This window comes from Vitis vinifera, chromosome 3 (genome assembly GCF_030704535.1).
Source record: "Vitis vinifera cultivar Pinot Noir 40024 chromosome 3, ASM3070453v1".
Classification (NCBI taxonomy): domain Eukaryota; kingdom Viridiplantae; phylum Streptophyta; class Magnoliopsida; order Vitales; family Vitaceae; genus Vitis; species Vitis vinifera.
In genome coordinates, this window is record NC_081807.1 from 9,083,497 (window position 1) to 9,097,323 (window position 13,827).

The window sequence follows — 13,827 nt, forward strand, 5'->3', positions numbered from 1 at the left end:
TCCTTCTACTAAGTAAAAGGAAATTCTTTGAGAGTCAATCTCATCCGATCCCAACACTTTCTCTTTTCTAGCTCTTTGGCTTTTCTGAGGCACAATGGGTTGTTCAACAACCTTTGAAGGTGTCTCCACTAGAGACTCTCCAACACTAGTAGGTACTTGAGAATTGCTATCAGTCAACAAATTCTTAAAGAACTCTACCTCTCTTGATTCAATTATCACATTAGACTCCAAGTCTAATAGCTTATAAGCTTTGCTATTTGAGGCATAGCCTACAAATGCACACTTAATGGCTCTTGGACCCAATTTTGTTTTATTTGGATCCGTTTTCTTGCAATAAGCAAGACACCCCCACACTTTGAAGTAACCAATATTAGGCTTCCTTCCTTTCCATAACTCATATGGAGATATCTCATTTTTTTTCATAGGAATTCTATTCAAAATATGGCAAGCAGTCAACAAAGCTTCACCCCACAAATTGAAATTCAATTTAGCATGCAATAAAATAGAATTCACCATTTCCAAGAATGTTCTATTCTTTCTCTCCACTATGCCATTGTGTTGAGGTGTATGGGGTGCGGTGCACTCATGTATTATGTCATATTCTTCACAAAAAGAATTGAATTCACTAGAGAAATATTCACCACCTCTATCACTTCTAAGCACCTTAATAATTTTTTCTAGTTGATTTTCAACTTCGGCTTTGTAAACTTTAAAGGCATTGAAAGTTTCACTTTTGTTTTTCAACAAAAACACATAGGTAAATCTAGAACAATCATCTATGAATGTAAGAAAATACCTATTTCCACCTCTTGTTAACATGCCATTAAGTTCACAAAGATCACTATGTATTAAATCAAGAAAATTAGATGATCTCTCAACACTATGAAAAGGCTTTTTAATCATCTTTGATTTAACACATATTTCACACTTTTCAAATTTCTTGGTATCATAAGCAATCAAACCACATTTCACAATCCTTTTAATAGTGCTTAAACCAACATGTGCAAGCCTATTATGCCACAAAAATAAAGAATTTGAATCACACATATAAGCGGAAGTAGACGCCATTTTATTGATATTGTCATTGGTACAAAGTTTGATCATCCCATCACAAGAATACCCCTTTCCCATAAAGTTCCCCGATTTGGATAAAATTAGCTTACCGGATTCAAACATCGCTTTGATACCCGGTTTGCCAAGCAAATCCCCACTAACCAAATTTTTATTCATATCGGGGACATACAATACATTTATAAGGGTAACCTTTTTGCTGAAGGTAAAAACAACTTCAATAGTGCCCTTGCCAAGCACCTTGGATCTTCCTTCATTGCCCATTTGAACCTCTTGATCTCCCTTTGCATCTTCAAAGGTCTTGAAAAGAGATTTGTCATAGGTAACATGAACTGTGGCACAAGTATCATACCACCATCCTTGCACCTTTCCTTGGACAACGCACACATCGCTTAGTGTTGCAATGATCTCCTCATCAATTGCATTCACCACAACACATTTTAGGTCCTTTCGGTACCTACACTCCTTAGCATAATGCTCGGGTTTTCCACACACAAAACAAGGACCTTTCTTGCCCTTAAATTGCTCTTGATTTTTCTTGGGGCTCATATAATTTCCGGACTTCCTTTTGTCATTGTTATTTTTACCTCTAGGATGATTGACCTTTGAAACCGCATTGGCTTTGTTAGTCCCACCATTGGACTCTTCCACCATTTTGTCTCTTGATCTCGATTCTTCCTCAATGCGAAGATGTTTTTGAATCTCTTCCAAGGAGTAATCTTCACTCTTGTGGAGAATCCTCTTCCGGTAACCTTTCCAACTTGATGGTAATTTAGCCACAATAGCACCAACTTGGAAGGCCTCCGGAAGTTTAATTTTGAGAACTTTCAACTTATTCACAATTACTTGCAACTCATGAATTTGTGGCAAGAGAGGCTTTTCATCAAAAAAATTTGAAATCTATGTATTGAGAAATAAGAAACTTTTTGGTACCTTCTTTCTCGGCTTTGTACTTGTTTTCAAGAGCCTCCCAAATCTCCCTCGCGGAATAGGTGTTGGTGTAGAGATCATATAGCCTATCGGATAAGGAGTTCAAAATATGACCCCTACATATAAGCTCATCATCCTCCCTCTTCTTCCTTGCCGCCACCACTTGAGGTGTGTCATTTTCCTTTGGTTCCGGTAATGGTGCCAAGGTAGGATCAAGGATGTAGAAAATCTTGAGTGCTGTGAGAATGAATCTCACCTTGTCTTGCCACCTAGTGAAGTTGGAACCATCAAAACGATCCAACCTCACAAGGTCTTGGTTCATAATCTTGATAGTCTCTCCTTCCATTGAAAAATAGAGTCTTTGATTGATGTTAAAAATTTGGATACAATGGAGAAAAGAAACACTCTAAAACACTCACTTTGATACAATAAAACTCTCAAAGATACAAAATAAGAACAAGAAGAAGAAGAACACAAGAAATGCTCAAACAAGTTCTTGTAACTTTGTCCAAAGACTCTATTTCTTCCTACCTCTAGAAATCTTTAGGAAACTAATGGAAATAGTCTTGGGATTGATTAAGTCTTTTCACTTTTCTACATAAGATTTCAAAAAGAAGAAAAGTCATATATAGCACTCTTAGGGTTGAAAAATGGTTACAAGGATGAGAAAAAACCCATTGTCTTCCTCAATCTCTTCATCTTTGTAACATTCAAAAATTAAATCATATGTTTAATTCACACATTAAACATGATTTAATCTCAAATGTGTAACTCTTTTACACATAACCTCTTAAGTTTTATAAAGTTACAAAGATGAGAAGACTCGTTGTCTTCCTTAACCTTTCAAGTTTTGTAACATTTTAAAACTTAATCATGTGTTTATTCACACATTAAAAGTGTAACCCTTCTTACACTTTATTTTCAAAAGTTATTTTTCAAAAGTATAACTTTTCTTACACTTTATTTTTAACCAACAATATATATACATTTATATAAATATAACAAAATCTGGAGAGAAAGAAACAGAAAGCAGTTGGGGAAAAAAAAAAAAAAAGAGGAAACCAGCAGAGGGGGATCGGTTTCAGAAAAAAGAAGGCAACGGGCTTCAAACAAGGCTTGGGGTTCCTTTTTTTTGGAGAAAAGCGGGAGGAGAAAAGGAGCGCCTTCAGGTATGGATTATTTTTTTTAATCTCCTCATTATCCTGTCCTTTGCTATTTTTGGAGAGATTGAAAAAGAGTGAGCTAGGTAGAAAAGCAAAGTGGTAGGAAACTGGTTTGTGAAGAGAAAAACAGAGCCAGAACGGGAGTGTGAAAAATAACAATAATAATAATAACTCTTTTTCTTCAAGATTTGGGAAGGAATTAAGGGCCCAATTCCGTCTGCCATTTATTTCCCTATGCCATCATGCACTGAAGGCTCTCAAAGCCTTTTTTTTTTTTATTATTTATTTCTTGCATGGGAATCATTACCTGGGCAGTGAAGACTTTTTTTAGTGGGCCATCCTTGAAATATAATGCCAATTTTCCTTTGGGAGAATTATGTTTTAAGGGTAGATGGGCCCCCAAATTAATAAAAAGTTCATGTAACTCTTCAAATTGAGCCCAAGACCCAATGAAAGTATGGAAATTGAGTTGAAGGATATCATCCTTTAGTATTTCCAAAAATGCCCTTTGTTGATTTTGAGAAAAAAATTAATATTTTTGAAAAATACTTTTATTTAATTTAATATTTTTTTAAAATGCTTTTATGTAATTTAATATTTTTAAAAATACTTTTATTTAATTTAATATTTTTTAAAAATAAATTTATTTAATTTAATATTTTTTAAATACTTTAATTTAATTTAATATTTTTGAAAAAAAAATAATTTAATATTTTTGGAAAAAAAATAATTTAATATTTTTGAAAAAAAAAATTATTTAATTTAATATTTTTGATAACTGCTTTTATTTAATTTAATATTTTTGAAAAAAAAATTATTGAAAAAAATTATTTAACTTAATTTTATAAAATATTTTATATGTGTTCTTAAAGGGTATATTTGTCCGTTACTATTTCATATCCTTCAACTCAATTTGAAAAGTTATATGGACCTTTTGTTAATTTGGGGGCCCATCTACCCCCAAAAGATAATTCTCCCTTTTCCTTTTGACCTCACACGTTTCCACAAATTGGTTCCCTAAAATAACTAACAAAATTTTGGATTTTCAATTATTTCAATCTTCAAATTAATTTTTTTTTTTTTTAAATTCTAAGGTCCAAAATTATTTCTTAAAAAAAAATTCATTCTCAAATAATTTTCAAAATCCCGATTTCTTTCAAATTTAATTTCTAAAACTCAAAATTTTAAATTTAATTTTCAGAATTTCAATTCTCACATAATTTTTAAAGAATTCCAATTTCTTTCAAATTTAATTTTCAAAACTCCAATTCTTAAATTTAATTTTCAAAATTCTAATTCTCATAATTTTCAAAATTCAAATTTCTTTCAAATTTAATTTCTAAAATTCCAATTCTTAAATTTAATTTTCAAAACTCCAATTTTCAAATACTTTTCGAGACTTCAATTTTCAAATTTATGTTTTTTTAAAATAATTTTCATTTTACTCCAATTTTTAAATACTTTTTAATTCTACGACTTTTCATCCTTCATTAAGGTTTTAAGTCATTAAAAATCTCGTTTTAAATAAACTTGCTACCTTTCCCTTCAGGTAAACACTTTCACAAATTTTCTTTGATTTTAAAATGATTTTCACACTTTCCATGATTTTTAATAAGCAAGAATTAAACTTTGTAATTCCAATTAATGGAATTTATGAAATTAATTCATGCAAAAATAAATCAGGCTTTGGTGGGAGCCTACATACGTGATTTTATGACTGTTTGATTGATTTGATGTGACTGATTTACACTATTCAATGATACACACACGATTATTCTGTGTTTAATTGCTAACACTTGTTTCCCTTGAAATAAACCGGTTCATCACTCAGGTACATAATTTGTTTTTCCTGTTCATTAAGTTATTTCGTTTTGGGTGATATTCATTTGATATCCATACTCGATTAATCAATTGCCATGATTACTTCATTTTATTAGTAGAAACTCGTTTTAGGGGCTTCAAGGGGTGCTACGGTATTTACCGTACCTTCCCGATAAGTAACCTGACCCCCGAATTTGATCTGGTTTTTCACAGACCACCTTTTCCAAAATAAAGAGTCACACTTAGGGTTTTTCTTTCTTATTTTGTTTACCCTTTGAAAATAAAACAAAAATAAGTGGCGACTCTAAGTCATTTTACAATAAATCAATTTTTTAAAATAAAAATCGAGCTCGTCATCGAGTGGAAGCGCATGAGCCAAAATGCGGGGTCCACAATAATTCATAAATAAAAAATATTATAAATATTTATAATTTATTTTTGTAAAAAAAATATTTTATTTATATTTAAAAAATGAAAACAATCAATTAAAATTAATAATTTTTTTTTACACTAAACTACTCCTAATTTGTTCTAAAATTTTAAAAACTTCTCAAGCATATCTTAAACTTGTTTATATTTATTTCAAGTCATTTTCATCTCTAAATGGGATAAATATTAAAAAATTCTGTTTTATTGTCATCTCTAATTATACATGGTTTATATCATTGAATACATTTGTAGAGGGGAGAATTTTTAAATTATTTTCAATTTTATAGCTTTTTTTAAAAAATAGTTTCAATTAAAATTGTTTTAAAAAATTTTAAATTATCTTTTAAAAAATTAATTTTCATATTTAAATTGAAATTATCTCTTCAAAAAATAACTTCCATTAATGTTATAAAAAGTATTTTAAATTTGAAAATAATTTTAAAAATATTATATTTTAATTTATATATATATATATATGTAAAAAATCATGGGTGAAGTGAAGATTTTGATAGAGGTAAATGAGTGTGAATTGGAGTGGTGGTGCAAGTAAGAAAAAGAATTTGGGGTCAAAATGGCCCTTTTATTACAAAAATTGTAACAACATCTAGGCACTTTGTTGAAACTTATGTTCAAAATGACCTCTTTAGTGCCATGTAGGAGCTATGTCATTAAAAAATATTTTTTTTCATTATTTTAATTGAAGCCGTAGTTGGCAAATGCAGCTTCATTTTTGAATTGAAGCCGCATTTGCCAACTGCGGCTTCATTTTTTAACCAAAGCCGCATTTGCCAATTGCGGCTTTAGTTTAAAATTAAAGTCGCATTTGTCAATTGCGACTTCAATTTAAAAATGAAGCCTCATTTGCCAACTACGGTTTCAATTCAAAAATGAAGCCTCATTTGCTAACTACGACTTTAGTTAATTTTTTTTTAAAATTTAAAATTTAATTAAAAATTATTAAATTATAAATTGAAATTTAAAAAATATACTTAAATAATAAATTATTTATATTTAAACTTAAAAATCAACTATTACTTTCAATAAACATAAATTGATAAATAGAAGATATTATAAATAAATATTTTTATTTATTAATAAATTAATAAATTAAAAAAATAATGAAGTGCTAATATTTTATAACTTAAAATTAATTTGATTAGATAAATTGTTAATAATTTTAATTATTTAAAGAAATTGTGGCTCAACCCCCAATTAGTTTGTTATGGGTTTCTAAATGAAATTGTGGTTCATCCATGTTCACATGGGGGTCCTAGAAACACTAGGATCGAATGTACCAAATTTAACATATACATAATTTTATTTAAGATATTAATTTATTTGTATTATGAAAAATTTATCTTTATCATAAAAGTAGTATACTCTTAAGCCATAGTCATCATACATAGATTTTTTGACAAAATTAGTTAATGAAATTAATTACAAAAAGTCTACTACAAAATGTAATTTTTAATAGTTTAATCAAAGTCGCATAAAATATCCAGTAAACATTAATATAGTGGAAAATAAAAAACATATATAATCTCACATGCCTCCACAAGGAGAGAACCTATGTCTAACTGGTACTTTCTTCCTTTTTGAACGGTCCTCTATAACTGTAGCAGGTACTACATGTGACACATGAAGAACATTTGTCTGTGATGGGATTGGAGCTGGAAATAGAGGTGGTGGTGGAGGTAGCAATCTAGGTCGACGTAAGCCCCGCCTATCCCTCGGAATGGCTGGCGGCAAATCTAGCTTGGTAGATGTGTCAATCTACATTGATGATGGGTCTGAAGAGGTAGGAGGTTGTAATGGAGGTAGGTCTAAAGAGGTAGGGGGTTGTATTGATGGTGGGTCTGAAGAGGTAAGGGGTTAGGCTGATGGTGGGTCTGAAGAGGTAAGGGGTTGGGCTGATGGTGGGCCTGAAGAAGTAGGAGTCTGAACTGAAGATAAGTCTAAAGAAATAGGAGGTTGTACTGAGGGTGGGTCTAAAGAGGTAGAGGTTTGCACTGATGGTAGGTCTAAATAAGTAGGGTGCTGCACTGATGGTGGTTGAGCAACTGTCGACTGAGCTAGTGACCTACCTCCTCCATGCTCTACATGTGGGATACGATAATCCTCCCGAATAATGCACATAACATCAGTGGCCCTATGAATAATATCAACAATACCAGTGCGGCAAGCATCACTATCAGAGTCCTCCAATGCATGACCTCCTCGAGATATGATAAATGTCATAGTCTCAATCTGTCACATAAAATGTTATATAATTATTTGTTGGAATAAATATTATAAAGAATATGTACATAATATTAAAGTGATACAAACCAATAAGTGGGCAAATAAGGCAGTAGCCGATACCGCATAGGTTCAAAATCATCCATAGGTGTAATAAAATGACGTATAATAGGATGATACCATGTCATGTACGGAGCATGGTAGTCCATATGAGGCTCTATAGCCTCCGCGGTGACAATGTGGTCCCCTCTAGCCTCCCAAAATGCCACGTAGTGGTCATAATACAACCTCCAATCAAATTGAGCTCGACCACGTCGATCTATGGAGTGAAGGTCAAAATCTATAAGGGGTGTCGAAGGAATACCTTGTATGAGTCCAAACTATTGCAACACACGCTCAGGACGATGCCACTTAACAATATAAAAAAAAAAAAAAGTGGTGACATCGTTCGCCAAATATCCTGATCAGCTAAACAAATGTCTGAAAGCAACGCTAGTATATCATCTGTGTAAGGCTGCCATAATACCTGACATATTCAAATCTTAGTATGTATTTAATAAATTTTAAATTATATTATTAATATTAATAATCTTGTTAAAGAATACTAATATTTAACCCAAACTTGATCAGATCGCTGTTGATTAAACTCATCTCTGTATGTGACCAACACATGATGAGGAGTGTCTGCATGAGATAAGGAAACTCTCCACCTACTCCCTAGTGCATCTTGCGGGAATCTGTCATTTATAGGCACTGGTGCATGGGCAAGTGATCTACTAGGACGATCAACATGTAATCGCTCCCATGACCATAGCTAAAATTGAAATAAAATTATGTTTAAATGCACATAATTATGACAAAATTACATAATTAATAAGACTTGTAGTTATACTTGCAACAACTCTAATGGTCTTGCAATAGTTTCTGCATTATCTAAGCTAGCTCGACATAACTCTTGATAAAGATGTGCTAGTGTAGCACTCCCCCAACTATATTGCGCAGTCTCACCAAAATCTCTTAACATGGGTAGAATTGCTAATTGGATGTAAACCCCCTTCTTATCTGGAAATAGTGAACCACCAACTAACAATAAAAGATAGACTCTAGCATGACGATGTAACATGACCTCATCTACAACCCCTGGTGGTAAATGGGAGAAATGGGTAGTAATAAAACGAACTGTAAGGGATGCTCCACGAATATCAGTCTCTATCGGTCGAACACCCAATAACTCCTCACAAAGTGCATGCCAATCAATATCTGTAGAACCGGTGAAAGGATAACCATGTACACGCAATCCAAATAAGATGGCTACGTCCTGCAATGTGATGGTCATTTCACCACCTGGCATGTGGAATGTGTGCGTCTTTGGGCGCCATCTCTCTACCAGTGCAGTAATCAAAGGCCAATCAACCTTAACATGGCCCACTCAATGAAAGACATAAAATCCTGACTGTATAACGTATGACCGAACACGATCATCCAAAATCCACTCTCAACGAAACCCTTGTCGGTAACGCAAAACACTACCCATATCTGGATCAACACGAATGGTGGATGATCGATGTCGATGTTGAAGAGTAAGCACAGATGTATCCTCAAGGTCAGGACGAGCAGGAAACAACGGAGTATCCATGTCTGCATTTACATCAATACATGATATAAACAAAATATGAATGAATTGACAAGAAACAACAATATCTAACAACATGAATTTCATGATTAAAATTGTAAAAATATGACCAGTATTTTCCCTAAACAGTAGAGATTCAAAATTTTTCAATGTAACCTGATATAAACAAAATATGAATGAATTGACCAAAAACAACAATTTCCAACAACATTAATTTCATTATTAAAATTTTAAATATTTGAACAGCATCTCCCCTAAATAATAGAGATTAATATTTTTTTTCATGTAACCTTATATAAGGAAAATAAGAATGAATTGACAAAAAATAACAATTTCAAACAAACAAACATCAATAAGATGTTCAATAAAATAGTTTTTACAAATATCTTAAAACGATTAAGGTCAATACTAGTAAATTAAAAAAATAAAGTACAATAAGATGTTCATGAAGTTCATAAACTCCTCCTATCATTGGTTTCTCTATTAGGACAAGAACGTCGATTGTGACCTGATTGCTTGCAAAGTCCACATGTTTATGGAGTTCTAGCTTCCCTTGCATCCATCTCATTATGCAAACGACTTGATTTTGGTCGACCAGAAGTTAGCCATTTCATTGAGTCCGAAGGCACAATTATCGGCCCATTATATTGAGGTCACTCCAACTCATCAAATATGGGATAAAACAAGGGAGCCCATGTTGATAGGTAAGCACATGTGGTGTAATAACCTTGTACAAATTGTCGAAAATCAATTGCTCAACAATGACAAGCAGCAAGAATGTGCAAACATGGGAATCCCAACAAAAGTGTTTTGTTAAATGTGCAAGACCCTGTTTGAAGGGTAACATGATATGTGCGAGGTTTCCTATTACTGCTTCCAACAAAGTGTCTAGTTTAACATGAAAACGTCCCGCCACATGATCATACAAAAGAACCTCATGTGAACCCGTCTTAACAACTTTAGCTTTTATCTTGGCATCAATATGTGGAGTGAATTCTTCACCTAAAGCGAGCCGACTTGCACCATGCTCCCGCCTGACTGTGAAGTAACTGTTCACCCGATAGAAAGTTAATTGGACTAAAGCTGTTATTGGTAAGGTACAAGCACCCTTAAGGACACAATTAAAAACTTTAGACATGTTAGTTATCATAATCCCATATCTCTGCCCACCATCATGTGAGAGTGCCCATTTTCCAAGAGGAATTTGCTCCAACCAATTTCTAGCATCGGCATTTATCCGACCAATTGTATCCATGTGAGAAATAAATTTTTTAACTTTACTCTCCATAGCAGCCCTACACATGAGATCCTTTAAAGTCTTATCTTTGAACTTGTGTTGAAGTTACTCGCTAAATGACGCATGCAAAATCTATGATAAGCATCTGGCTCAGTCCATCCCGAATATGTGTCATTGACAACAACTATAATGTCAGGATGACGATTAGAGATCAGACACAAGCCTTTCCTTTGTCTCACTCCAACTCTGATACATGCCAAAAACCAACTCCAACTATCTGTATTCTCTCATTCTATAATGGCAAATGCAAGTGGAAACAATTGGTTATTACCATCACATCCTATAGCAATCAACAAAGTCCTTTTATATTTTCCATACAAATGTGTCCCATCAATACTAAGAATTGGTCGACAGTGAGTAAACCCTTGAATAGATGGAGTGAATGCCCAAAAAACACGTTGGAAAATTTCTTCATTTGGGTTTTTTCCAGGAACCATTTTGGAATACATTATACATCCAGGATTTGACTACTCCAAAGCAAGAAAGAAGCAAGACAACTCTGCATAAGACTTGTACCAATCACCAAATAATCACGTCATTGCTTTCCTTTTTGCCTTCATTGCTTTTTGATAAGAAATTTGATAACCAAATTGTTCGGCAACAACAACTTGAATTGCAGCAACTGTAATGGTCATTTTTGCTTTCACCAATGTTTCAATATACTCGGATATAAAGCTAGAATCCAATTGAGAATGATCTTGATTTATACATGGATCGACACATGTATGAGGACCTTCGTAATTTGTGATTCTAAACATACTTGTATTTTTCACTATCATTGCCCTTAGTCGCCATTGACACTCTGGTGCTTTTTTACATTTAAGAACTAACACATTTGCATTTGATCTATAAACAGTAAACTCTTGGTGCGACTTTATGGAAAACATCTTCACAGCATGTTGCAAATCTGATTTTGAGGAAAATATTTGGTCATTTGATAACTCCCCATCAACATTTCCTAAAGTTGGGTTTTTCCATGGAGTCTAATCACTTACAACACAATTAATTGCCTCATCCATATTTAAAAATTGTTGTCTAGGTGGCATATGGTATGAAACGGGTGCAACTAGTGATGTGTTTTCAACCTCAAACTCAACCTCGGGATTATTAGACCTATCACCAACTTCAAGGTTCACATATCTTGTGCTTTCACATTCCACAACTTGTTGGACCATCACCAAATCAATATTTTCTCTTTCACAACAATTTTCATCATCATTAGGTAAATTAATCTCATTTGTATTTATTGCATCATCTCTGTCATCTTCCTCATCTCTTTCATTTTCGTCATCAACATCAGTATCACCTGCCGACAACCATGTCACATGGCCCATTTCATTACTCAAATGATAGTGATTGGGAGTTAGCTCGATGAATAATTGAACTGAAGACATTTCATACTTTGATGGCACCGCTAACATACGTGCAACTGTCCGATCATTCCTGACCACTAATGGTTGAAATTTGTTAATTTCAGTTGGATGTCGAAATTTCAAGACTAACTGATACTGTCTGTCAACACCAATGATATCATATATCATGTTCAACAACACCGCAAAGGTCGTATCAATGGGCACATCTATAGGCTCAATCTCTACATTATTTCCAATATATCTCAAATCTGTTTCTGTCCTTAAAATTGTTCCATTCCAATAACATAACACTTCTACCGTGGAATCAGTCATAATTGTCTTCATATAGATAATAACAAATGGTTATTATATAAAAAATAATATTTATTAAAAAAAAATAATACTTTACGGTCAATGATTCATAAAATACAATAATAAACCAAATAAATATTGGAATGTAACAAAGCTTCATGTCTAAATACCAAGTTCAACTCAAATTAAAGTAATTTATAAGCAAATAAGTATATAAGTAAATAGTAAGATGATATTATGAATTAATATGATAATATCAATAAAAAAATCATGAGTATGTCTTTAAGAATAAATTTATGTTTGAGAATTGAAATGAAATTAATATTTTTATATTAAAAATTAAATTTTAAAATAAATATATGTTAAATATGTTAATTTTTTTACAATTAAAAATTATATGTTAAATATATTTTTAAAAATAAATATATGTTAAATATGTTTTTTTTTTAAAAAAAAAAAATTAAAGCATCTTGTAAAAAAAATAATTTCAATATCTCATAATGATAAAAATGCTTTCTTGGCATTTTTTTTTATATTCCCTGGCATCACACCCTACTTGAACATCTAGACGTGTCCAAGGGCCTCACCATTTGTATGATTAAAATATTATTTATTTTAATAATATTTTTATTAAAAGTATGGGTAATTTTGATATCTTTAAAAATTATAATTAAAAAAAATTAAATTTTTGGATATAACCAAATACAAAAGTCTTTTTAAAGAGAAAGTGTCTATACTTTAAGAATCTGTTTTTTTTTTTTTTAAGTGTTTACTCATAATTGAGAAGTTTTCTAAACATGAATTATAAAATATAAGTAATTATTTTATTATCTTATCATATCTTTTTTTAATAAATGTTTGTATTTTCAAAATATAGATAAATTACATTGAAAGGTATAAGATTTATATTTAAGAGTTTTATTTAAATATCTTTAAAAATTATGTTTCTCTTTTTAACATTCTAGAAACTTTTATTATCGAGATTCATTAACAAACACTATCTAATGTCATCAATCACCTCTAACATAACAACAAATATTATCTAAAGTCACTAATCGCCTTTAACATATTGTTACTATCATCAATTATTAAGTATTTACTTTGATTTTTCCAATCGATATAAAAAACAAACAATAAAACAACTATTCCAATTCCAAAGTTTCAAATTTCAAACCAACTAACTACCCTTTTTTGAAATCTAATAATATTGGCCTTTTTTGTACACACCCAAACCATCATAATTGAATCTCCTCCAATTTATTGCCTATTGGAGCTAATCATAGATTTTAGTAATAGCAAGAAATCCACCCTAGTCCACAAGCTAAGGAATAATTTTTAGAATATACAGATTTTGAATAGTGAACTCTAGTACCTCCTAACCACACAATCAACCATAGATTAGGATTCCCACAAAATCAAATGTGTAATGAGAAAAAAAAAAATCAACCAATACGAGAACTACCTAAGATGAAGATACAAATATTCTGAAATTTAGGTTGAGGATAAGAAATAATACAAAGAAAGTGAAGCAATGACGTGGATGAATTGACAATACCTGCTAAAGAAAGGAATTAAATGAAA